At 35.3% G+C, this 26043-nt stretch overlaps 1 pseudogene across 1 annotated transcript in view; it reads right to left on the bottom strand.

Moving 5' to 3' along the window:
• Positions 1–12134: 12134 nt before the first annotated feature.
• Positions 12135–26043, bottom strand: part of LOC149541212 (nuclear transcription factor Y subunit A-1-like) — a 125687-nt pseudogene continuing 111778 nt past the window's right edge. Inside the window, exons 5-6 of the transcript XR_016356494.1 lie at positions 13466–13633; positions 12135–13248 (exon numbers count right to left, since the gene is read on the bottom strand). The product of XR_016356494.1 is annotated as a nuclear transcription factor Y subunit A-1-like (transcript). The remainder of the gene's footprint in view (positions 13249–13465; positions 13634–26043) is intronic.

Genomic DNA, 26043 nt, shown 5'->3' with positions numbered 1-26043 from the left:
GCGATGTGACCTCAAATCTATGTGGATCAGGGAGGAGGTCAAGGCAATAATGACAGGGTACAAAGGGGCATTCCTGGCTTTGATTGACAATGACAGATTGCATGTGCCAACATTTTGGAAAGGGTTTAGCCTTGTCTTTAAATTGGCAAAGATGAGGGCCATTTTCACCTTGCAATCTTGCTTCTGAGTGTGTTTGGTGTTGTATCCTTTTGGTGCAACCATGGAAGGTAATTTTTCTTTGGAGACTTCTAGTTAGATCCCTACTTTCACTTGTCCTGTCTTAGTTCTCAGAATGAGGAATGTTTTCAAGTTTGACTAGTTGAAGTTATGGGAATCTATGGTTGAAATGTTGGAGATGATTTTTTGAACACGTACGATTGCCCCTGGAAAAACTTGGATATTTTGTCTTTGTTTCTAGGTTTTTCATTTTAGTCAGTGCTTTGCGAGATGAGGTGTTGAGGGTAGTCTGTGCATGCCTAGAACCAAAATGAGCACGTAGGCTTGAAAGGATTGTCAATCAGGCAGAGGTTGAGGTGGTTTTGCACATGTTCCAAAGGCCTTGGAGATTGATTGGTGGAAGCCATGATGAACTACAACTGCTAGTGATTTTTACCTCTTCTCGGCCTCGAGAGTTGCACTTGATGGACACTCAAAAGGGTGGTGGGGTCTACTTTTCTTCCTATAGGGAATTGAGAAAAACTAGGCAGTTGCGATGGTGGGTAGGAAGAAGCACAAAATTATGTATGTGAAGTCCAACCTCCTCATGGACTTGACAGTCAACCAATGTTGAGAAGGAAACTCAAGGTTGTGTGCTAAGGTGGCAGAGAGTGCAGTGGAGGTGGGAGGGAGTTGGGAGAGTCTAGTGGAACTGCTCAGGAGGAGGTCGCATTGGATGGTGGAGTTGAAGTTCTTCTTGGTGCCCAAGCTGGTGATCATGGTTGTGGCATGTTGGCAGTCAACTATCCTACAAACTTAAACTTCTCCAAGGAAGAAGTGGTTGATTGTTTCAAATAGCCAATCGACCAATGTTTTGGTGTCAATGTTAGTTTGGTAATGGTCTCTTCTTTTTTTCTCTATACAAGATGATTATATAGGTTTCGAAGGCTACCAGTTTAGTGGCATTTGTGTTTTTGCTATCTTTGGACATTGTAATGTAAAGGGTTTCAATCTCGGCCAGTCTAGTGGCCCGTTGTGTTTTGTTATCTATGTATAAGGAGTTGTAGTGGATGTCAATCTTTGCCAGTTTAATGACCCTTTGGTTGTGTTTGTCCTATCTTGCTCAAAAGTTTTTCTCTGTATGGTTTGGCTTGCAGAGGCAAATCTGTCAATCTAGTGGTCTTTTGTTTTGGCGATGCTTCAAATCTTCTAGCTATGGAGAACATAGAATGGCCTTATGTACTCTCGAAAGCTTTATCAATAAAATTGAATATTATCAATCAAAAAAGATTATATAATTTCTTTTAAAATAACATAATGAATTTAAAATTTTAAGCTTTTATTTTATATATATATATATATATATATATATATATATATATATATATATATATATATATATATATATATATATATATATATATATATGTTCTTCATAAAGACTTTTGCATATAGACTAGTTAATATTTTTTATTTTCTAATTTATAAAATATTTAAATTTAAAGTGATTTGTTAAATTTATTTATTTTTTAAATTGATAATTAGATTTAAGGCCCCCCCCCCTCTATCATCAAGTTTATCCCACATTTGTATTCTTTTCAATAAACCATTTGTTTAAATGATTAAACAATATTTAACAAATATAGATAAACAGTTATATATTACTGTGTATTTTATTAAATAATTTATCCTAATTTATGAAACATATATATGTAATATTTAAAAAATAAAAATAAATACTTGTAATGATTATGATATTGCTATGGGGATTTAATTGTGTAGTTTTTGAATTAAACTCACTAGTAGTGATTCACATGAATCCATCTTTCAATGAGTTTGACTCAAAAACTACTCACTTAAATCGTGATAGCAATATCATAATTTGACTTGCTATTAAAAGAAATTATCTCCATACTTATCAGATTTAATTATTGTGATAGTTATTGTTCACTTAATGTCCAATTTTTTTGAAAAAATTGTACCAATACTTGTGACTTTAAAGTTGTTAGTACAATGATGATTACCCAAAATTGAATGAAAATGTACCTTTTGTTTTAAAAAGTAACCAATGATGTGATGCCACATCAGTTGTTCAACTATGGGTACCCTTTATGTGCTATTATTGGTCTCACTTTTTTTTTGGCCTGTTTTGGACAACTTGGCAAAAAGCATGTTGATGTGGCATCATAACAGGTGACGTGGACTTGAAACCTTAGTTATAAGTAGGCGACTCGCCAAGTAAGCTACTGTAAAAAATTGGGAGCGATTTGAAATTTTTACGTAAGGTTTTGATAAGCGTGAAGTTAGGGTGTTCAACTACTGGGTCTGTCCACCTTGCAGAACACAGGATCTGATGGTAACAGGGTGGCAGAGAATCAGATAGTCAGGGCACCCGTAACAGCAGAACAGCAAACTAGTCTGGAAGAAGCTACGAAACACAATGATATCTATGGCAATAGTGGCTTGGTCCTGACATACAGGGATAGTTTAATGCACAACAGCATCATTAAGTGGAATCAAAGGAGCTTCCTCATTCTTCCAAGACCCTCAGCCGAACACACGAGTTCATTCAATCTTGGAGGGACAAATGGTAATTTACCCACAAACACTCTGAGCTTATCACAAGCCAACGGACCACCCACAGGAGGAAACTACATCTATGTGAATGCCAAACAATATAAAAGAATAATTAGGTGGAGAAAGATACGAAATTTTAAAAATGCAAAAAGAGGGAAGTTAGCAGCTTTACTTCCGAAACTGATTCCACAAACCCCAGACAGCGCAAGGGAGGGAGAACAAAGTCTGAGGTCGAATGAAATCTCTAAAACAATTAAGCAGTTTGATAATATCAGAGATATTAACGGTAAAGGGAAGCCATATAATTTTCAGGTGATAGACACAGTGGAGGATGGGCTACCGAATAATTATAGCCCCACAAGGACACCTATGACGTGGTATCCAGACATCTTTGTGAACGATTTAGTAGCTATGAAGGAAAGGGTGTGGGCACTTGAAGAGAGGAGCCAAATAGAAAGTATCACAATGAAAAGAGTTACTGAGTATAACTGGAAGCTGGTAGCAGAGGTCAAGTCACTTAGAGAACAAATTCAAAAATTGCAATTTAATATGGAAAAAAGAGAGTATGAATTAATATTGTTAAACAAAGAAGAAGGGCAAAAGAGGACAACAGCAAGTACAACGGGAGAAGGAGAGGCTACGGAAGCAAACAAAAACCTGCAAAAGAAAAATATACAAGATGCCATGGCCAATATGGAAATAAAAGAGAATCAACTCAGAGAACAGATCGAAGAAGTTAGATCATCGGCTAACATAGTAAAGGGGCCAGCAATCACTCCTATTGACAACATAGAAAACAAGTTCGGAGACAGATTAGAGAGGAAAAAGAAAGAAATGAGAAAGCAACAAATATCGTTGTCAAAGGGCTATGAGACTATGGAGAACAGGAGAAAACAACGGATTTAGTTAAAGACTTCTTTAAAGACCAATTAGACTAGCATGGAATAACCATACAAGCTCAAATAATCAGAAAATAGATTAGAGGAGGCAAAGATAGACATGTTAGAGTGACAATGAGGAATATAGGAGATAAAAATAACATTTTCAGCAAGAGGAAGTTTCTTAGAGGCACACACATATATCTTGATGATGACCTCACCGTAATTCAATAAGAAGCAAGGAGGAAGGAATGGAAAAAAGTGAAAACAGCAAGAGGAAACGGCAAGTGGGCGTGGCTACAAAATGGCAAAGCCCAAATCAGCAACAAAATCACACGCAATAAATAGGAACTCGAACCCACCCAGAAACATTTAACTATAGTTAGCTGGAACTGTAGAGGTTATCCTTGGAGAAGAGGACCTGGGTTAGGGCCGATAGCTAAAGATAATGACATCATTATGCTTACCGAGACTCATGAACATGATGGATGTAGGGTTCCAGATTTTGAAGGGTATAAGAAGGTATCACTGTGGAATGAAAAGATACATAATGGTAAGGGGCATGGAGGCATCACCGTTCTAATAAAAGAAACTTGGAGCATATTTGTAAACTTAGAGAAAGAAGATGTAAACAAGCAGTATATTTGGATAAAAATAACAGAGAATCAGATTTCTACAAGGATGGCTATATGTTACTTCACTCCAAAAGGCTCAAAAATATATAAAAAAAACATAGATTGGATCGAGAAGACCCGTTCGTTGCGCTAAAAAAAGACATAGCAGCCTTTAGCTCTTTAGGGGAAATAATGATAATAGGGGATTTCAATGCTAGAACAGCAAACAACCAAACTCTCAATCTTAAGGAGAGTTACAATGAAAGCAGAGATCCAGTTTGGCTTGAAGAAGAAGGGACACAAAAATGGGAAAGATCTTCACAGGATAGCATGGGAAAGATTAATCATTTTGGTGTTGAATTACTAGGCTTATGCTGCCTATACAACATGGTTATATGCAATGGTATGGAAAAGTGGCCTAAATAAAGTGGAATCACATGCAAAAGATACAATGGACAAAGTGTTGTTGATTATGTTATATGCTCACAAGACTATGTCGCAAAGATAATTAACTTTGAGATAGAAGATTGCCCCATAGAGTTAAAATCTGATCATAACCCCATCTTGATAAGGGTGGCCACTCACTTTAAAGATCAACATATTGTCCCAAAACCTTTACAGAAGAGGAAGATGATTCCGACTGGCAAAGTTTTAATGACACAAGAAAACCATGATACTTTTCAAGACTCTCTTTTGCGGCTGTATAGGGTTCCGGGAAACCATCTTGAGTCTGAAAAACAACATTTCATGGACAAGGATAATCTTGTTCTTACTATCATTAAAGCATTGGAGGAGTGTAAAAGATCTAGGGCCACAAAAGAAGCCAAGAACACTTTTCTGGCCAATCCTTGGTTTGATGAGGAGTGCAAAATGGCAAAAAGAAATTGGAAAAAGAACATGAACAAAGAAAGTAGAAAGGAGTATGATCAACTGATTAAAAAGAAGAAAGAAGAGTATGTGAACAAGAGAAGAATAAAGTTGATTAATCTTGGTAAAAACAACCCCAAAAAATTTTGGAAAGAGCTTCAGCAGAGAAAAACTCAGATAGAGAATAACATAACAGGAACCAAATGGCTGGAATATGCCAAGACTCTCTACAAATGTGATCTAAGAGAACGTAGTACCATGGAAACAGAGACTACATGGGAGTTATTCAGCGAAAATGATATTATTCAAGGCATAAGGAGGTTAGCTTCTGGTAAAGTGCAAGATATAGATGGGCTACAAGCGGAATACTTCAAATGGGGTGCTGAAATCCTCACACCACACATCACTTAGATTTTCAACAGTGTCAATAGAGAAGGTTTCCTTGTAAAATGGACTACAAGTGTGGTGATCCCACTCCACAAAAGTGAAGATATAAACAATCCTTCTAATTACCGAACCATCATGATCAATCCACTATTTGGCAAGTTATTTGGCAGCTTGGTAGAACAAAACATCAGCAACTGGGCTGAAACAGAAGGAAAACGTGCAAAAGGGCAAGCAGGCTTTAGACCAAAACACTCTACTATAGATCACGGCATCATTCTTAGACATTTGATAGAGAAAGTTTGGGACACTTCGGGGAACGAGGCTTTTTGTTGTTTCATGGACTTTAAAAAAGCTTTCGACACAGTACCACGTAATAAACTATGGGATAAAATGGTAGAGCTGGAAGTCCCTAAAGAACTTAGGTCAACGGTTTACAGATTATATGAGCAGGTCAAAGCTAAAATCAGAACGACAGAAGGGATATCAGAAGATTTTGACAGCAACATTGGGGTTAAGCAAGGGTGTCCGCTTTCTCCAACATTATTCGGGCTCTATATTGACAAGTTAGAAGAGTGGATAAACAAGACCAATGGTGAGGGGGTGTAGCTGGCCTACTTCATGATAAGATTGCTCTTATATGCAAATGATCTCATAATTCTTGCTAGAACAGCTAAAGGTTTGAAAGAGCACTTGAAAGCACTAGAAATTTTTTGTCATGATGTAGGAATGCAAGTTAACACTAGCAAAACCAAAATTATGATCTTCTCACTAAAGAAGAATAGGGGCATACAAGACAAGTTTCTGTTTGAAAATAGCCCCCTTGAGATTGTGGAAGAGTACAAATACTTGGGCATTGATTTTCATAACAAACTCAACTGGGATACTTGCAGATCGAAAAGGATCCAAGGGGGCTGGAAGGCGTTATACTCTTTACAAAACAAGTGCAGGAACGCAGAATTATGGGATTGGATGACCATGAAAACTTTGTTTGGTTTGCTGGTCACTCCGGTTATTCTATACGGATGTGAAGTGTGGGGCGGTAGTATGTCCAAACAGAAATGGCGGCAAGTAGAAAGAATTCAAAAACACTTCATCACATGCAATCTTAAAGTCAAGACCACAGTTCCGTATGAAATCTTTTTGGCGAAGGTGGGTTCCTTTCCATTAGAAGCCGTTGCATTGATCTGAATGCTAAGCTATTTAAAGAAAACCCAAGGTCTGGAAACACATCGTTGGCCCAAGTTGGTAATAGAGGAAAAACTTGTGAGGCGGAAAAGCACATGGATGAAACAAAATGACAAATGGATGCAAAAATGGGATATCAACATCCAAACTTGCCCGGATAACATTAAAGAAATAAAGAAGTTTGTCAATGAAAATTTTTGCAATATTCTGTGGACAAGACACATAGGGTGGAAAAAATCTTATTACATTAAAGAATTTAATCCCACTTCTAGTCATGATGAAAAGGCCTATATAAGGGCACCTATTAACTGGAAAGCAAAAATGTTGGTGGCACAAATTAGAACTAGTTCACATCAGCTACGATGTGAAACTGGTAGATGGCAAGTTCCAAAGGAAGAGTGGGCAGACAGAACATGTTTATTCTGCAATACGAGAATAGTTGAGACAGAGCAACACTTTGTCAAGAAATGCCTAACTTACAACGAAATCAGATCTGATTATACAAAAATTCTGCAGAACAAGGACTTCAACTATTTATTCGAGGAAGATCAAGTGAAGAGAACAGCGGATTTGATTATTAAAATTCAAAGAAGAAGAGACAAGTTAACCAAAACTTTGCAACTGACTAGTTTGGCTCCTGACTTGGGAGGGTGATTGCATGGGTCCCATAGACTACTTTAGTCTCGTGAACGTCATTAAAATCTATCATATCATATCATATCATCTCCCCTACTAGGCATTATTTTTAAAAACTTGCCCATTACATCACTTAAATTCAACCAATTGGGAGTGACAATGACATGGAGTGAGAAAATAAGACGTAGGTAGAGTTCACGGGCATAGACAACGACTCTGAAAAGGTTTCAAGTACAAAAATAGAGATAGATATTCAGTTGAGAATCTTTTCAATGCTTCATTATTTTTTTTAAGGATTTGTTGACACGCGGGTCTACGTCATTCATTTAAATAAAAAGAATGTTTAAATGCCCCGTTATTCTCCAAGCCAAGCTCTTATTTGGAGTGTTCGAAGTACATTCACACTAGGAATGATTTAAATTATTTTGCCTTGTATTTAAACTTTACAAACAATAGGGTACTACTTACTTGGACCAGGAATAAAGGCGCTCACAATGTGGTCGAGGTATTTTCTTTTGGAAAAAATAAAAATTATATTCTACAGTGTGGTAGAAGTTAATTTGTTATGGTTTTTTCATTCAATTTAGAGTTTCAATTATATTTTAGATTTTAATGGAAGTTTCATTAAATCGATCATGAAGTTAGTTAAATTTGTTATGTATAATTATTATTTGATTAAATGAATTTTTTTATATAGTATATGAGGTTCAGTTGTGTTTTATGTGTTGTACATATAACTATCAAATGGATAAGCATGTAAATTAAAAACAAAAAAAGTCAAAAAATGTGTTTACTAAATTTAGTTTCCCTTATGTGTCTTGGATCTTCTATAACATGAAACCTTTGTTATATTTTCTTCTTCATACAAACTACTCAAGGTATTCATGTCGTCGTGATGAAAAGACCTTTTGTGTCCACCACTTCTTGAGTGCAATCGTAATAACTTTTATGTACCATCCATATTCCCCTCAACTTAATGGTGTTTTAATTTTATAATGCTTCTAGAACCTTATTGATTATAAAAATAATGTTTTAAGTAACCAATAATATAATCTTGATGTAAAGACAAATAAGTCTCAATAATTATAATTACATGTATATGCACTGAAATGACACAAACAATCCCAATTTTCATATTAATGTTTGAATGGAATTCAAAAATCTTTTATGATTTTAAGCAATTAAATGTATTATAAATATTATAAGAAATGATTACTTAATTACTTAGTTGAAAGTTGATTTTAAATTATTGTTATTGAATTATGTTTTATCATGAATAGTAGTTATATGAAAACATATATCAAAATTATAAATGAATGAAATGGACATTAATTGGTATACTTTAAGTTATGATTTGGTCAGCTCATGATTTCATTTTACAAATGCAATGTATCATTGTAATTAATTGTTTCCACTATTTATATATACAGATTTTAGGGTGACATTTAATGTCTAATAAATATAGAGGTATTTATAGATTAATAGCAAAGGGAATGGGAGAGCCATGAAGGGCCCTAACCTGCCTTAGTTTACATGGTGAAGCAATGAGATTGCTTATAAGTAAACCTAGTGTAAGTCTTGTCTTGAAATGAGTAAATAAGACATTGTGTGTAAACCTTAAGAATTTTTAAATATTTGTATTTTAATTCAATGTCATTTTTATATTATAAACCTTGGGAATGATATTCCTCTAAATTATTTTATATTAAACTATCAATTTTAGATTTGTTTTTTTTCTTCATTATAAAAGCATCAAAAATATATTATTTATTTGTGTGGAATTCCAAGGGTCGGTATCTAGAAGTAGGGTTCCCTTTGGGATCTCTAATGTGAGGTAAATGATTATAGTACTCCTCTATTGTTGGAAAGATGATGTTGTACATAGGCATGGAGGGATTGTGTTCAATCCCTTTCCTCCAAGTTGTATAAGTGGAATACACTCTACTAGAATTGACCATACATTTGCAAGGTGTGCTTACATAGGTGCACAAACAAGGTACGATCTTGTATCTTATTTTTTAAGTTGGTTGAAGAGAATGAGGGTTTCATTTTAAAGTGCTCTGGCATCCTCCATTGTTATTCTCTTATTTTTATGTGCATTAGTATAGAATAAAGAATTATTGCTCCTTTTTATTTGATTTTTAAAGAACAATTACTTTCTCTTACATGTTCAATGTTGCTTTTTAAGTTTATACACATAATTGTTTATATTAAGAAGAAATCAAAGCAAGGGTGTTGATCCCTTAAGAATGACAGCACAAGGATTGGAGAGTGATCGACAACACGAAGGTTGTAAAGTGAACATCAATAGCATGAGGGATGTGTGCATGCATGTGTTCAAGAGTAAGATTGCTCTCGATTTGTTTATAAATTGTATTAGGATCAATCTCACTTTGTTTTATATATTGTGTATATATATCTAAATAGTTATGCATTGTCTTATTATTTTACTATTCTCATTTTAACCAATTCTCAGTTTATTACTTCAGTTTTATGGATAGCTAGTCTTATATGGCTTGATGATCTCAAATTTGATAGGGTGGGATACTTTCCTTATTAACATTAATACTAAAGTTTCCTGGAGCTTTGAAACTTTCTCTTCATTTGGAATGTCTATTATAAAGATATTATCAAATAAAAGAAGTTGACACATTTTCTTTCTTCTATGAGAAAGACATTATATAATATAAATTCATCTATTTCTTAAGAAAAAATATTTACTTGTTAAATTGAAAAATAAATGTGAACAAATATACTAGTTTTATTTTAAACTAGTTAAATTAATACTCATATTCATATTTAATTAATAATCTTAATTGTTAGTATACCAAACTAAATAAATGCTACACCACTTTCTGAAATCTTTGAAGTGGACCCTTCTACTACAAAGTACTAAAGATTGGATGATTACAATCATATACACTAAAAGAAACTGCGGTTACTAGTAATACACTCACTTTATAATTGACTGATGTGTGTCATGCTTGAAAATGTTGAAACTTCTCGAGGCGAACTCTCTAGCTATAAAGCAATATGGTGTTGGATGTTTACCCATACCAAACCAAAATACAGGGCATAGCCTTTGCCTACTTTTGGTTTCATCACTAGGAATGTGTCCCTACCGTGTAAACCAAGAAAAATGTCCTTTTGATGTCATGTCACTGACTGGGATACATCCCCTCGAACATGCCAAAAACATGCTTGAATCCCTAAGGATGTCCAAGAACCTTTGAGATGTCCCATGACCATCTTGGGTATGGCTAGATGTATCCATGGTCATCAACTTCTGCCCTACTTTTTTTTTGTAAGGTTAAACAAAAATCTCTGATGCCCAAGAACCTTTGAGATACCCCATGACCATCTTGGGGATGGCTAGATGTATCCATGGTCATCAACTTCTGCCCCATTTATTTTTTTGTAAGGCTAGACAAAAGAAAAGTGATAAGAGGCACAAGAGGAGGGAGCAACCAAAAGGCCCCTTAAACACCTCTTATAAAACCCTAACCTCTCGCTTTAACTAATCCTCACTCCCACTTACAACCCCTACCTATTTTCTTCACCACAATCAATTTGTAATTATCCTTGAATCGCTGAAAATTAAACCTTAAACGTTCAATTAAAGTAAACTTCTAAACTCTGTGTTGACTAATAATTCAGAGTTTCTCTAAATATGATTTTAAAAATTAACATCAAGCCATCCTTGCATCCCTATTCTGCAAATATAGTTGAATATTGCTTGGATAACATTTTGATTATTCACAACCTTTCAGAATTTTCATGCTTTAAGAGTATGAAAATCTAGCAAATTATGATGAAATGCATACATATGCCTGACGGCACACTCAGATCTTGAAAACACTAAACCATCCAGATATCAATGCCAAATCCTTTGACCCAAATATCCAGATATTTATTACCAAAATACAACAGAATCATAACATACAGTTTGTCAAAAGCAAGAAAAACCAGCTCCTCAAAAATGCAACCATACGTTATTGCATCATGGTCACCAAACAATAAGAAGAAAGAAGCACTGAAGCTGTTCAATTAACCCCAACAGATCACATTGCACGTGGACTTCCATGATTAATGCATGAAAATGAAAAAAGAGCATTTGAGATAATGTTTAAGACGGACAGAGTGAGAAGACAATGAACAGAAGAACTTATTTCCAATTCAATTAGTACAAGACGTTACTCACGTAATTGCATCAGAGTCACCGGCACTAAGCAGAAAGAAGCATTGAAGCAATTCAATTAAACCCCAACAGATCACAATGCACATGGACTTCCATGCTTAATGCTTAAAACTGAAAAATTAGCATTTGACATAATTTTTAAGAGAGACAAAGTGAACAAACAATGAACAGATATTGTTTCCAATGTAGAGTAGTACAAGACATCACTCACATCCTCCATCAATAACAAGAAAAAAAGTCTTTCTGGAAAGACACGCATGTACTTTTCCAGATTAATGGTTTTTATGAATATCGACACTAATGTACCTCATTCCCCTCATGCAAAACCTAAATCAGACAAGAAAAAATAGATATAAGATAAATGATGAATGCTCCATACAACAATGAAGCATATTCTGAAACAGTTAATACCTGAACGTTTGAAACAAACAGCAGGATAGACAATTCAAGACAATTCCATAATGCCAACAGCTTTTCATATTTATTCTCTAATCCATTATTCAACTCTGCATAATAGAAAGAACCAGATGATTTTTCAAATAAATGTAATACAATGGATTGTGAAATTTGATCTCTTTAACCAGATGCTTACCAACAGATTGAATGCAGAAAGGAGTTATCCAAGAAGACGGACACTTTTTAACTCAGTGTATCAAACCATATTATAACATATATTATTGTTCCAAACAGATAGGATACATAAGTTTGCAACAACATACTCTCATACTGATGAGATTTTTGTCCATGCTATGGAGTAACTTTATACAAAAGAAAGACAAGTTTGTTACATTGTCTTTATAATTATTAGCATAAGAACTTCACTCAATTCTATGGAAAACCACGCATGTATTTATCCAGATGTGACAGTCTGAATCAATTGTTCTGGACAAACAATTATTTAATAATTTATACTAGTATATGATCGAATTGTTTTAAAAAGAACCAGCCAAGAATGATTTGCCCTTGGAAATACCAGGTGAAATAGCTCAATCTCTTGAACAAAGCCCGGAGCAGAAAACAGTATTGATAACTTTTGACAGTTGCACCATCTCAGAAAAATGCTTTAATGCAACAGACTCCTCCATCTGGCTATCTCCATGAAAAGACTCTCAAATGCAGAAAGCATGCACCTCTGAGCTTAAGATAATGGGAAAAATAGAAACCCAATCTGTACATGAGCTTCATCTCTGTTCAAAAAGTTTCACTTTCCATAACCGTGGCAAATTTCTCCCATCATCTATAGACCCAAATTTAATGAAACACTTATCAATGCAAATGAGAGCCCAACCAACTTCTGTTATATCAGACTTTCATTGGATTGCAGCAACCCTGCTGCAATGCATTTCATTGGATATACCCCACCATGCCTGCTGACAACTTCATCATTCCCATCTGGAAGAGAATGGAAACCCAACAGATGGAAATGTGAGCTAGGTTGGTTATTAAGATACGATACACTTCCTTGTGAATAATGGTAACTTGTTCCATCAGTAGACGATTGTGACAAGCTCGTAACTTCTGAACCTGATAGTGCAGAACTACCTTGTACCTCCTGTGCCGAACTTGTATTCCCATTTTCAGAATTCAAAGCTTCAGAACCTGATGAACTAAGAGACTGTTCATGTAGTTCTGATAACTTTCCATTCACAGCATCGACTTTTGAATCTGACTTCTTTGTGTTAAGAAAGCGGCCACCACATCCCCTTGGGCGACGAGTTGCGTGAAGATGACGAGACTCATGTAGATATGGCTGTAATCAGACAACAAAAGTGAGACAAATAGAACAACTTTTGTTATTTCCCAAAAAGCAGAGCATATGCCATGCTATCAACAGCTAGCATTCATCCGTTCACTCCGGAGAATGAATCACCCCATTTTTGTTGACACATTAAGGAATTAACAAATGAAAATCTTTACATACATTTGATATGTAAATTGGCGATAATGATATATTAAGTGTTCCTCACCTTTCGGGTTTTAGCAAATTTATTTTCTGATTCTGATTTAGCACGAGATTTACGGCGCCGCAAAATTCCATGGTATTGTTTGGCATTAACATAAACTGGCTCATCTTCAATGACATCTGATGGCAAAGGTATGCGAGCTTGCTGCACCCCAAGTATCTGGGGATGAACCTGAAATAATAATGAAAAACTGTCATTTATAAGTGAAAAAAATAGAATGTTTCAAGACTGCATCCACAAAAACTGTCACCTTGTTCCTATTATAATACATCATCAGATTAGTGAAGCGTAAAATCATCTTATTCCTCTTGTTTACTTACCCGTTCACTTGGGTTTCGTAAAGCATGAATTGCAGCAAACATGGCACTCCAATATTTCTGCTTGACTTTTTGCAAAATATTCTTCATGTAATTTTTTTTAAGACATAAGCATAACAATTATTTAACAAGAGAAGGGCACAATGGACCCTCACGTTTAAGATTCAAAAGTGTAAGAAGATCACATAATGCTATGCTGTCAGTTTCTCAAAAAGCAAAACAATACAAAGATCCTATGAGTATTCTTCCCAAAGAATTAACCATTTATTATGAAGAGCAACATGTTATGACCAACAAAACAAGTCTGAGTAGCTCTCATAATATCCCAATTAGAACTTGAAGTCCTATTCTGTTCATTACAAAAAAGACTTCTTGTTTATTTGAAATCTATGTTCCACATCTTTTCGTGGATGGCAAGGGACACAATAGTTGAAAAACTTGAACTTGGCAATAACTCGGCCAACTCAAATTTTTTGAAAAACTTGGGACACCAAAAACTCAGCGAAAAAATTGGCACTTTTGTCAAACATTGAAAATATATAATTTCTTAGAATATATATATATATATATATACAAACACATTTGAAATACGATGTTTTTATATTTTATAAATTCAATGTATTGTTCATTTTAAATACAATGCACAATTTAGAGAATAAATATATCTTATAAATAGTAAAAACTAAATACAGTGTAAATATAATTTTATAAATTCAAATGATAAATATTCAATTCCTATCCCTACAATAAATAAGATTTTATAAATAGATTCATATTTTAAAAACAAACATGTATTTAAAGACGAATTGATAATAAATAAATATTTAAAAATAGGAGGCATAAAATTCTTCTGAAACAAACTTGGTGGCATATTTTTCAATCATTTGCGGTCATTTTCATCTGCTCCCAATCACCTGAATTTCTTAGGCTTCCAGATGAGTTACTTTCAGTGCAACGTGGATATGACTCAAATAAAGCCCCCAAAAAAACACTACTTTAGTGTAATTTTAACTTAAAACTTGTCACTTTGTTTGCAGATTTTTTCCCATTTTCGCTGTGTGATTTCGAAGTCTTTTCCAGTAAAAATTTCCACGTGAAAACCATTAACTCAGATGTGATTTTATGGGTGATTAAATTGCTGATCCTAAGGGTGCATGATATGTCACGCATTTTGTGATATATCACAGGTTTTTTTCCAACTATGAGGGGTACAATCCAGGGATGGCAGTCCAAGGGCCATATTTAGGGCATAATAGGGTGACAACAATATATATACACATACACGTATATATGTATATATGACCTTTTCAAACTATGTATACTAGAGGGAGGAGGAAAGAGAGATGTCAATAAATGCTAACAGTAATTTCAAAATATAAATAAATCATGGTAGAAATAGTATAACAGAATAATAAATTTCAATAGAGTATTATACTATTATAACAGCGGTATAAAACATAAGACAACAAAACAAAATCATGAGTTCCAGATCCTTAAATAGCAGTTTAGGAGTGGAGACCCTATTGGGTTTGAGGGGCAGCAATGATAAGCTGCCCAAGCTGTTAGATGTGAGAAAAATCTAATGATAGAAGAGGTGTGGACTCAAAGTAGAGTTATGGGGTTATGCCCCTGAAAAGAAAAAGTCTAAGTTGCCAAGTTGGGTTCGGGGATGGATTCGGGTTCGGGTTCGAGTTCGAGATCGTGGGCTCCAGGACGGATTCAGATTCTTGTTCGGGTTTGTGGGTTCAGGTGAAAAAAAAAAAAATTCCCATTTGGGTTCATGGGTTGGTTCGTGAGTATAAGATAAGATAAACTATTAATGTCCACCAAGAGACCACAAATAGGCCTAAGGGACTGAAGATTAAAAAAGAGACCACAAGGCAGCAGAACCACCAAACGATGTCCGAGAAAAAGGAAGCAAATAGAACAAGAACCAAACAAAGAGAAACAACACAACACAAGGGAGACTACGAGACTGCAAAACAACTAGCGGTTCACAGTCATCAAAAAGAAGCACAGAATTGAAGGATAACTATCCATGAGTGAAGAGATTTGAGCCCATCGCCAGAAAGAGGGGGACAATTGTCGCTGATGGTGTAAGTGCATAAGATCTCTATGCAATCTCACCAATCTAGTGTGAGTAACAATGGACGGGCTCCTAGCTTGCTTGGTTCCTTTGGGAGAGGTATATATGTATATATGCATTATATATACAAAAAAATAAGAGAAACGTGCATAATTATAAAACTAAGTCATTTCATAGTATGAATATATGTTGCCTGATCATTGATCAAAGCAAAATGTCAAAGATAAACATTAAATACTTGCTCATTAATCTATGTTTGTGATTGTAAAGAAAATCGTACACTGAATTACGAAATTGCAAAATGAAATTCTAAAGCATAGACTAGTTCATCAGATAATAAATTTTGAAACACAATGACAAATGTTTGATAGTTTATCAATGATCAATGATCATAGTATCAAAAGCCCTTCAAGGGTCAAATGGGTTATCAAAAAATGAGGGATCAATGGCTTCATCCCTACTGCAACTATATCTAGATCCTCATCAGTGGAACCCAAAACGGTTCCAGTAGCCCCAGATGCTTCCATATGCTCCTCTCCACAACATCTAGCAAGGTAATTCTATCTAGATCCTAGATAGTCATATCCAAGTCAGCAGAATCAAGTAATACATCCCACAACTTCTCTGGCCCCTTCTTTTATTTTGGATCCTTGTGTGACAAGAGGCTCAAGTTGTTGTGAATATATACCAAGTCTTTTTCTTTCTTGTAACCTAACCGGTTATGCTTCACTAAGTGGATAAAGGAGTATGTACTCCAATTCCACTCAATGGCAAAAGAGCTCGCAACCTAGAGAGACAAACAACAAAATCATAAAAAATCAAAATTGTAAATTGTAACACAATAGGAATTTAAGAGTGCTAATTCTACAAGCTAAGTGGCCATAAAAAAAAGAAAACAAAAAAACAAAAAAACTTGTGACAGGATCTCAATGGCTCTTAGGTTGGAGGTACACATAATCTTGCCCATTAAGTACCACCATCCAACAGCATCTGTTCTACTTTTGTCATTGATTGCATCAAGGTCTGCATTTTTTCCTAAGACAAACTCTGCAAGCTCTCTCCTAACATTCGATGCCACCTTAGGATCACTAAAGAACTTGCTCAATGTCTTCTTATACCCACCAGCAACCTCAAGATATCCCTATTGTGGCACTCTACCAGAAATAGCATCTCACCGCTATAATACCTAGGAGAAAGTGCATATGCCAGGAGATGTAAAGGTGTAGTCATCTTGTTCCAGTGATGTAGAACAATTGCCTCCACCTTGATGGAGCCCCAATTTATTGCAAAAACTTTGGGGCCTCCATTTGATAAACATTACTACTTGATGAAAATATCATTGATGTCAGATATTTTATATATTCAGATTAATTAAATGATATATGTGTTGTTTATCAGAATAAGAAAAGAAATATTACATATAAAAGATAAAGTTGCAATGACCATTCATACAGCAGATAGAGTCATGGTGACAAAACATGGAAAATCAGTATAAAACAGATAGACTCTAAAGTCTTGAATGAATTGATGATACATCTTCAAGAAACCTCAGAAGAGCAAATACATGTATTGAACCAGATCCATGCAGACACAGATATTAGTTGCATACTCTCCCCTATACTCAGATATGAAAGTTCATTTTCATTTCCATATGATTAAGTTCATGGTTGTGGACCAAACAGAGGACATGATTCTATGTGGGAGTGTGAAGCCTGTGATACAGGACGTCTGATGGCTAAGTCTCTTCAAGATTACCAGCTTCTGGACTTGCCGTTTCAATAGCTTTTTAACAAACTTGTCCTTGGAAAGGAGCTTGATATATATGATCTTTTGATGTTGAACTTTCAACAAACACTATAGTCAAAAAAGCAATACCCGACTCACTTGCAGAGAGAATCTGATAACCTGTGTTTGATTGTCTTTTCAATCTGGATTCGAGGCACATGATATCATATTCACAAAAGCAAACTGATCATATTCACAAGTGGCAGGCTTCATTATAAAACAATATATCTAACTTCAACAGAATCTACAACACCCTTTCAAGAGAACCTTTGTCTATGTTATCGAGGAAGTATTAAAGTTGTTCATTTCAATTTTGTATGCATGGCTGTTTATGTGTTACTACTTCCCGCGTGTGGCTTGGTATTGAGGTGGAGTTATTACAGTTATGGTACGACAAATTTTGCAAAGATTGGTGGAATGACAAGTTGCGAATGAATAGTAATGCAGCGCCAAATATATTACAAAGACGAAGAAGGCAATTATACATTCTTCAGCGTGAAGGATGAAGCTTGTTCAAGAGAAGCTGTTTGGTGACCATCTGAAGATTTATAGCAACGATTTCAATATACATCAGTCAACACTTGAGTTAGAAGAGGCCAAATCATTTGCATAAACCGCAACATCAATATATATTGAAGCAGCAATTGAGGAGTGTCAGGATAGGCTGTTGAGGACTTCATTGAAACACACCTAAGAGACTATGGGGATACGGTTATAATTGTTACTGAAGGTGCTGGGTGGAAACTTGAAGCCGAGTTCGACAAATACATATCTCTAATGCCACCCATCTCATTCATGATTACGCCTGCGTTCAGTTGTCGCTAGAGTATAAAAGGATATTTTCAAACTAATTATATTGGTTTCAATTCCTTTAGCAAGAATCAAATTGTAGGCATAATCATTATGAAGTGGTCAACTATATGAAGCAGAGTGTTAATTACAAACTAATGCTCAATTATATTCCCTTAGTTTGTAATTGTTAATTGCAAATTAATGCTCATGCTATATGAAGCGGTATATTATTTGAAAATAGTTTCACATCTCTTCATTAGGCTTGAATGTAGGATGCAAATACAAAGAGGACATCAATTACTTTGAAGAAGTCAAGTGTATAAAAGAGATATTCAGATTTTTTGCAAGGAGTATGGATAATTAAAAAGTATGACTTTGGTGCAAACTAATAAATATTATATTTTAATGATGAAAAAGAGCTCATTGTCTGTATTTATTTAAGGCAAAGAAATAAACTACAATTTGGATTTGTCCTTTAAGATCAGTAAAACAATTATTGAATTATTCTAGATAAGGCTCCTGTACTAGATTTTGTTGCTGCATTCTTTGTTCAACAAACAAGGATAGTGTGAAATATACATGTGTTTTCTCATCTCTGGGTAATCAGACTTCCCACCCAAGAAGTTAAATTCATTTTATATTAACATCGAATTGCATATGGAGATTTTTCTTTTGCAGAGCACAGGAGTAATTGATGATACTTTTATGAATATCATATCATAAGGTTGTACATAATTATCTCCAATAGTTGACTCTATTGCCCAGATAAGCAAAGGCTAGTCTTTATAAATCATTGAAATATAGTTATTGGATTTATAATTGAAGTCATAAATCTATATACTTCCTTCTTGCAATCATCTAATCAATTATTGATAAAGCTTACACAAACATTTAACCATTTCAAGCACTCATTTTACTTTATTTGATCAAGTTTGAGGATTTTGCCAACCGAAGAACTCAAAAATTTGCTATGTTAAAGCTTTGAACAAGGTGATCATGTTCAAGGTGAAAGTTTACTTGCCTAGGTGTAGCAAAGCCTAAAGTGCAAGGGAATTTGAATTATTCTTGTTCATTGGCCAAAACTGATTGAGGAATCCTATTGGAGAATTGGCAAAGCTCTTGGATTTCTAATCTGTGGTTTTGGGAACCAATACACAATTTTGTGCAAGGTGTCCTCGGGACCATTCTCTATCCTATGAACATGGGATGTCAAATGATGTTCGTGTAAGTTATCTTGATGTAGTGCTAATTAAAATTAAAAATCAAAATCTCTCAATAAACAAGGATACAGTATTGTAAAAAATTTAAACTTACCGTTTTCACTTTCTCTAGCATGGAGTCCATGGCATCATATATGTCCCCCAAACAAGGCTCATCAGTGTCGGCAAACCGAAGCATAGATATAATGGGCTCGGTGAATTCTAATACATAATCCACCCTGTTGATAAACACATTTGTCCTTCAAAAAGTGATTGAAAGAACAAACTCAAATTGCCTATAATGAACAAACCTCACCAACAACTGGAAAGGTTGTCATGAGATTGATAGCTTTCCTCTGAAATAAGAGGTATAGCTCCCTCCAAGAAAGATATTCAAAGAATTAGATAATGATTATGCTTTTAACCTAAAGACAAAAAGGCCTGTTGACATTCATTCACCACAATGAAATGAATGTGTTTAAAGAAGTATATAATCAAAGGGAAAACTCACAAATGACCACAAGATCGCTCACTAAATCTTCCCTATTGCAGAGAAATCAAAGGGATTTAAAGTTTAAACTTTAAATGCATCAACTCATCAGAATGTGAATACACAAACCAATAGGTTCATTTACTTGATATGACAATACAAGATCGTATCCAAAACATATAAGAAACAACCACATGATCAATTTCAATCGGAGAAATAGATCACCAAGCCTGACAAATGTATATTTCTCTTTATTTTGGACACATAACTAGAAAACCACAAGATTGATCAGTGCCTACAATTCCATCAAGCCATTCAAAAAATGAAAGTACATTAACTCCTCTCTATTCCCTGTCACTATTTACATCTTAGAAAATATTCCCCTCTTTCAGTAGCCACAAGACCATTGGAAAAAAGAAACTCTGCTTTTCGAAGATATTCCCATAAATAATCATCAGCTGACCCTTCGTTGTTCCCGTAACTTTACAATTTCTATTTGGATAACTGATTCTTTAAATTGAGATTTTTTCTTTTAAATATTCTACTTTTTCCCCATAGGTTATAACTTTATAAAATATGAGACTTTACTTCATATTCTGTTTTATATTGACAGCTGGACACAATGTTTTATAACACTACATCTCCTTTAGTTTGGATGTGTTCAACTCGAAATGGATGAGCCTAATAATGCTATTAAAATTTTGTTTCTCTTGTAAGAGGGTCATGGAGATATTGTCTAGGGACACCTCATCAAGTGTTCCTCTTCACAATACTTATAATCAAATTCTCGGTGATGGGTTCATGACCGACCACACATTCTATCACTTTGTTATTAAATTGTTTCACTAGCACATACTTGATTCAACTTTTACTTGTAATCGGTCTGACTGTCATTACCAAGCATATTACAAAGAGTCGAGCTCATTTCTAGCTTTGCATTCTATGAATCTGAATTTTTATTTGGTTCGATGAAAGTTTGGGCTTAGACTGTTAATGTCCATAATTTTCTAAACACCATTTTATCATTGTAGGCTGAGCAAAGATTGATGGTAGGTAATCTGAGAACCCACGACTGATAACCACAAAAGCTGCATTGACTTTCTATCAAACAGCATGTGTTTGTTCCTGTGTTTCCCAAACCCGAGCTATTTTCATTACCTTTTGAGAATTCATGCTCTCAAAACTTCGTTGGGGCCTTAGAACCACATTTCGATCTTTGATATATGTGTGTGTGTGTGTGTGTGTGTGTGTTTGATCCCTGTGTTTCCCAAACTCAAGCTATTTTCATTACCTTTTGAGAATTCATGCTCTCAAAACTTCGTTGGAGCCTTAGAACCACATTTTGATCTTTGATATATATATATATATATATATATCAGAGATCTTTCATACCATCAAATTATAGTGACTTGACACTATTGCACAAATCAATGAAGCCTTAATACCTTGTTGTGGGTTCAATTTCTTAGACATTAAGGATCTCACTTGCTAGGATGTTAGCAAAGCATTTTCGACATTCTAACAAACACTTTGTCGTCCTCCCATATTTATTTTGATGTGATGTCTTTGTTTCTTGCCACAAGCCTGCTTGCTATTTAAGTTCTTCATTCATTTCCCATTCCACTCGACTGTGATTTTCATGTGCTATGGATCCGCTTTCAAATGCAGTGATTGGGTTTTGCACACTCTTCAAATGTCATCGAAAACATGGACCATGCAACCCTTATAATATTTGATGAATTTTGGGATGTTTTCATATTAAGCAAGCTTGATAATTGGTCGATGGATTTGAGGTTCACCTACATGCTTACATGTCAGCTCCTTGTTGGATTGTGGAAATCGACCATGGATTAGCTCCCAATGATCGTGCCTTCTGCGTAGCCCTCCGAACTCTACCTTTGTGGCCCCACCATTCTATCAAATAATTTGCATGGATCACCGGCTCTATACAGACATTTCACATATAACATATAGAATTGTGGCTTTATTCTCGAGGACCTCTATGAGCCTATGCACTGTCACACTTCACTTATATTCGCCATATCCCGATAACTGTTGGCACCTTTCATGTTGCCATGCATGTCAGTGCTGGAATTAATTTCCTTCGTGCTACGAGTCACCACTTGGGTTATACGACTCCTAAGTCGTCATGTTCTTCAATTGCAACCCAAACTTTGGAGAAGTTAACTAAACTTAAAATTATTGAATTAGCTTGAGTGTTCTTCAAGTTCATGCCCCTCAATAAAATATTCGCCTCATCCAACTGGAAGGCAAACCCCATTTGATCACCATCTCTAAGCTAGAGGTTGTGCACAATAGCATTTATATCGTGCAATCCAATACGATTAAATGTCTTTTGTATATATACATATATATTGGACCGAATGGATTCAAGACTCCATATAATAAATTTCTAATGCCTGACAAATGGTGAATTAAGTTTGCATACTTCCTTTTCGATGACCAGTTGCTATAACTGGCAATAATAGTCATTCCCATGACTTTTGGCCTCTTTGATGTTTGTAATTGGATCTTTCACTATGAACCCACAGGCAATCTCTATGTTGCAAGGTTTTGAAGGAAATGTATTGTTCGTTCCATGGCCATTATTGATGTCTTAGCAATATCATCAACTTTTATAATCAAAATATTCGTCACACCCATTTCTAATTCAACACATCTTCTAACTACCTCAAATATTTTCAAAGAGCTCCTTAAGATGATTTGCAGATTGATTGAATAATATCAATTTGTTCCAAAGGAGATTTAAGAAGCTTATATTTATATCCACAATTACAAGTGTACAAAGGTTTCACCTTTGAATTGAACTTTCAAACCTTTGAAATTTGGGTTTCTCGTACCTGACTGGATCTTTGAACTTTGGATTGTTGAACCTGGGTGTACTTGCATAGACCTTCTCTTAAACTTGAACCTTGAGACTAACAACCTGCATTTTGAACTATGAGGTTCGAAGTTCTAGTTCAATTACTCTTGCCAACGTTGCCTTTTCACAAAATGTCAGCTTCATAACAACACTATTAAAGAAACTGATGTAAATACTGAGAAAATGGGGCAAACCCTTCTCTTGGGATTGAATTTTGAAATTTTAAAATTTGGGTGTTGAAAGCAAGCCAACACACCCTACCTCACCAATCATCATCCAAGATCATGCCCTTTACCTTTTAAGCCCTTGTTGTATTGGACTACTTCCATACACCCCATTGGTTGATAATAATCATTCGAGAAAATTCATCTTTCACCCTCACAAGTCGTCTAAGAACGATTGTGTGTGGAGCAAATCTTGTTTCAACAACCTATTACCATGTTAATTGTAATTTAATAACACATTTCAAATATGTAAACACAAAAAACATTTTATTCAATTATGTAAAGTATGACACAAAATGATAAATGAAACTAGATAAAGTTTAAAATTTACCTTCAATAATTCCAAGTGGGAGACAATTCTGAAAATTGCTTGTGACACATGGTGGTTTGTCACAAACATTTGGATCTCCTCACCCTCCCCATACACTTTTTTCACCCATTCAATTTGGGTACCATTTCATCACCAAGTTCAAGGAGTGGAAGGAACATGTGTGCAAAAGATATAATCATATCGTGCTTCTACCAAAGCACTTGCAGCCCTACAAACTTTAGCATTATTTGTTATTACTTGAACAACATTGTCAACTCCCAAGAACTCTATGGATTCAATGAGAATCCGAACAATGAAATTTTGCATCCTTTGCCTACCCTTCACAATCAACAGCCTTCAAAAACATTGACCTCTTGCGGGAGACAACAATCACATTTGTTAATGGACAATTTTTGCAATCTTTCCATCCATCAGAGACAATACTTACCCCTGTTTGGATCCAAAAATCTCTTAGGGTCCGTTTGGTAGCTAGAGTTAAAATGGAATTGGGATTCGAAATTCCAATTATTTTCTAATCCATTGTTTGGGTATGTAATAATAGAATTGGAATTGGGAAAAAGCGGAATCCCGTATGCCCATTTACCCCCCAAAACCAAGATTTGGTATTCCATCTAAATAGATGGAATTGGTTTAATCCTCATTTTAATTCCATTTTTTTTCAAAATGAGGATTACAAAAAAGTTAAAATGGAAACAATTTTGAGGTTCGGATGCCATTGCTGCCTCTGGATTTTCTTTTCTTGGCCTCTGTACAGGTGTGTTCTTCATTTTGGAGCTCTCATTTGCACCTAGGTTTTGCTCATATTAGTTTTTTGTTGCAGATTTCCACTTCGGTTTTGCTCATGTTAATTTCTTTTGCACAATACGGCAGGACCAGCAAAATATCAAGCGATGGTACTTCACGTGGGATCAGATTTCTTGGCATTCTAAATGTGTAGCATCAATGGATTCCAACGCACACTTTATGTCGACTCCCTCTACCAATTCTACTACAACTGTGATATCCACGGCACTATTGACTTCATATTTGGAAACGCGGCAGTGGTTCTTTAGAAATGTGATCTCATGGCACAAAGATTGGTAGCAAAGCGAAAAAATAGTGTATATTGCTCAAGGAAGAGAGGACCCAAATCAGAACACCAGCATATCCATTCACAACTGCAGGCTGTCTGCAGATCCTGGCTTTGCTGCCACGAAGAGGTCATTCCCGATTTATCTGGGAAGGCTATGGAGGAAGCATTCTCACACTGTCATTATGCAGCCTTACCTGGACGATTTGATTCAGCCCGCTGGCTAATATGAATGGGCCAGAAACTTTGCATTGGATATGCTCTATTATAAAGACATTTCATTGATGTTAAAAATTAAAAATTAAAAATAAATAAATTTTTCCATTGGTATTCCAATTTCAAATGTGCAACCAAACAGAGGAAACATGTATTCTTATAATGAATCCCTTGTGAACCAAACGGTCCCAAATCAAATTCCATACTGATAATCTAGATTACAAGTTCTAGAATCCCAAAAAAGGATATCGAATGCCAATCCTCAAATCATATTCCAGCAACCAAACGGAACCTTACTGGTTTGAGGATTTCTACATTCTTTCTCTCAATATGCAATATGGTGGTTCTCTTATTGGTTTGAGGAGGGTTTCTACATTCTCTCTCTCAACATGCGATATGGTGGTTCTCAACTTTTCATATCCAAGGCCTCAATAACCACGAGTTGCTTCATTTATTGCTTCCACCATCTCTCTCCAATAAGGTGATCTCACTAGATTGAATGGAAGAGAATTCGTAAAGAGGCAACGCCGAACCTTTATGTCAGCAATTTTTCTCAATTCATTTTGAAATGCCTTATCTAATGGGTCTCTCTTGCGGGTACTAGATCGAGGCGTTTCTACTTCTTCTTCATCCATAGAAGGGGTAGGTAGGAAGGGATGTTCTCTAGTGGTTGTTTGAGAGGGTTTTTTAGTGGACGGTGCATGGTATCTAAAAGATATGATCATATTGTGCTTCTACCAAAGCACCCACAGCCCTACAAACTTTAGCATTGCCTGTTATTATTTGGACAACATTGTCAACTCCCAAGAACTCTATGGATTCAATGAGAATCCGAGCAATAAAATATGCATCCTTTACCTACGTTTCACAATCAATGGCCTTCAAAAACATTGTCCCTTTAGGGGAGACAACAATCACATTTATTAATGGATGATTTTTGCAATCTTTCCATCCATCAGAGACAATACTCACCCCTGTTTGGATCCAAGAATCTCTTATTGGTTTGAGGAGGGTATCTACATTCTTTCTCTCAACATGCGATATGGTAGTTCTCAACTTTTCATATCCGGGGCCTCAGTAACCACGAGTTGCTTCATTTATTGCTTCCACCATCTCTCTCTAATAAGGTGATCTCACTAGATTAAATGGAAGACAATTCGTAAAGAGGAAACGCCCAACCTTTATGTC

Source organism: Cupressus sempervirens, chromosome 9 (assembly GCF_028749045.1).
Source record: "Cupressus sempervirens isolate cs-2001-9-10 chromosome 9, ASM2874904v1, whole genome shotgun sequence".
NCBI lineage: Eukaryota > Viridiplantae > Streptophyta > Pinopsida > Cupressales > Cupressaceae > Cupressus > Cupressus sempervirens.
The sequence above is the reverse complement of the archived record's forward strand: the minus strand, read 5'-3'. Positions and strand labels throughout refer to the sequence as shown.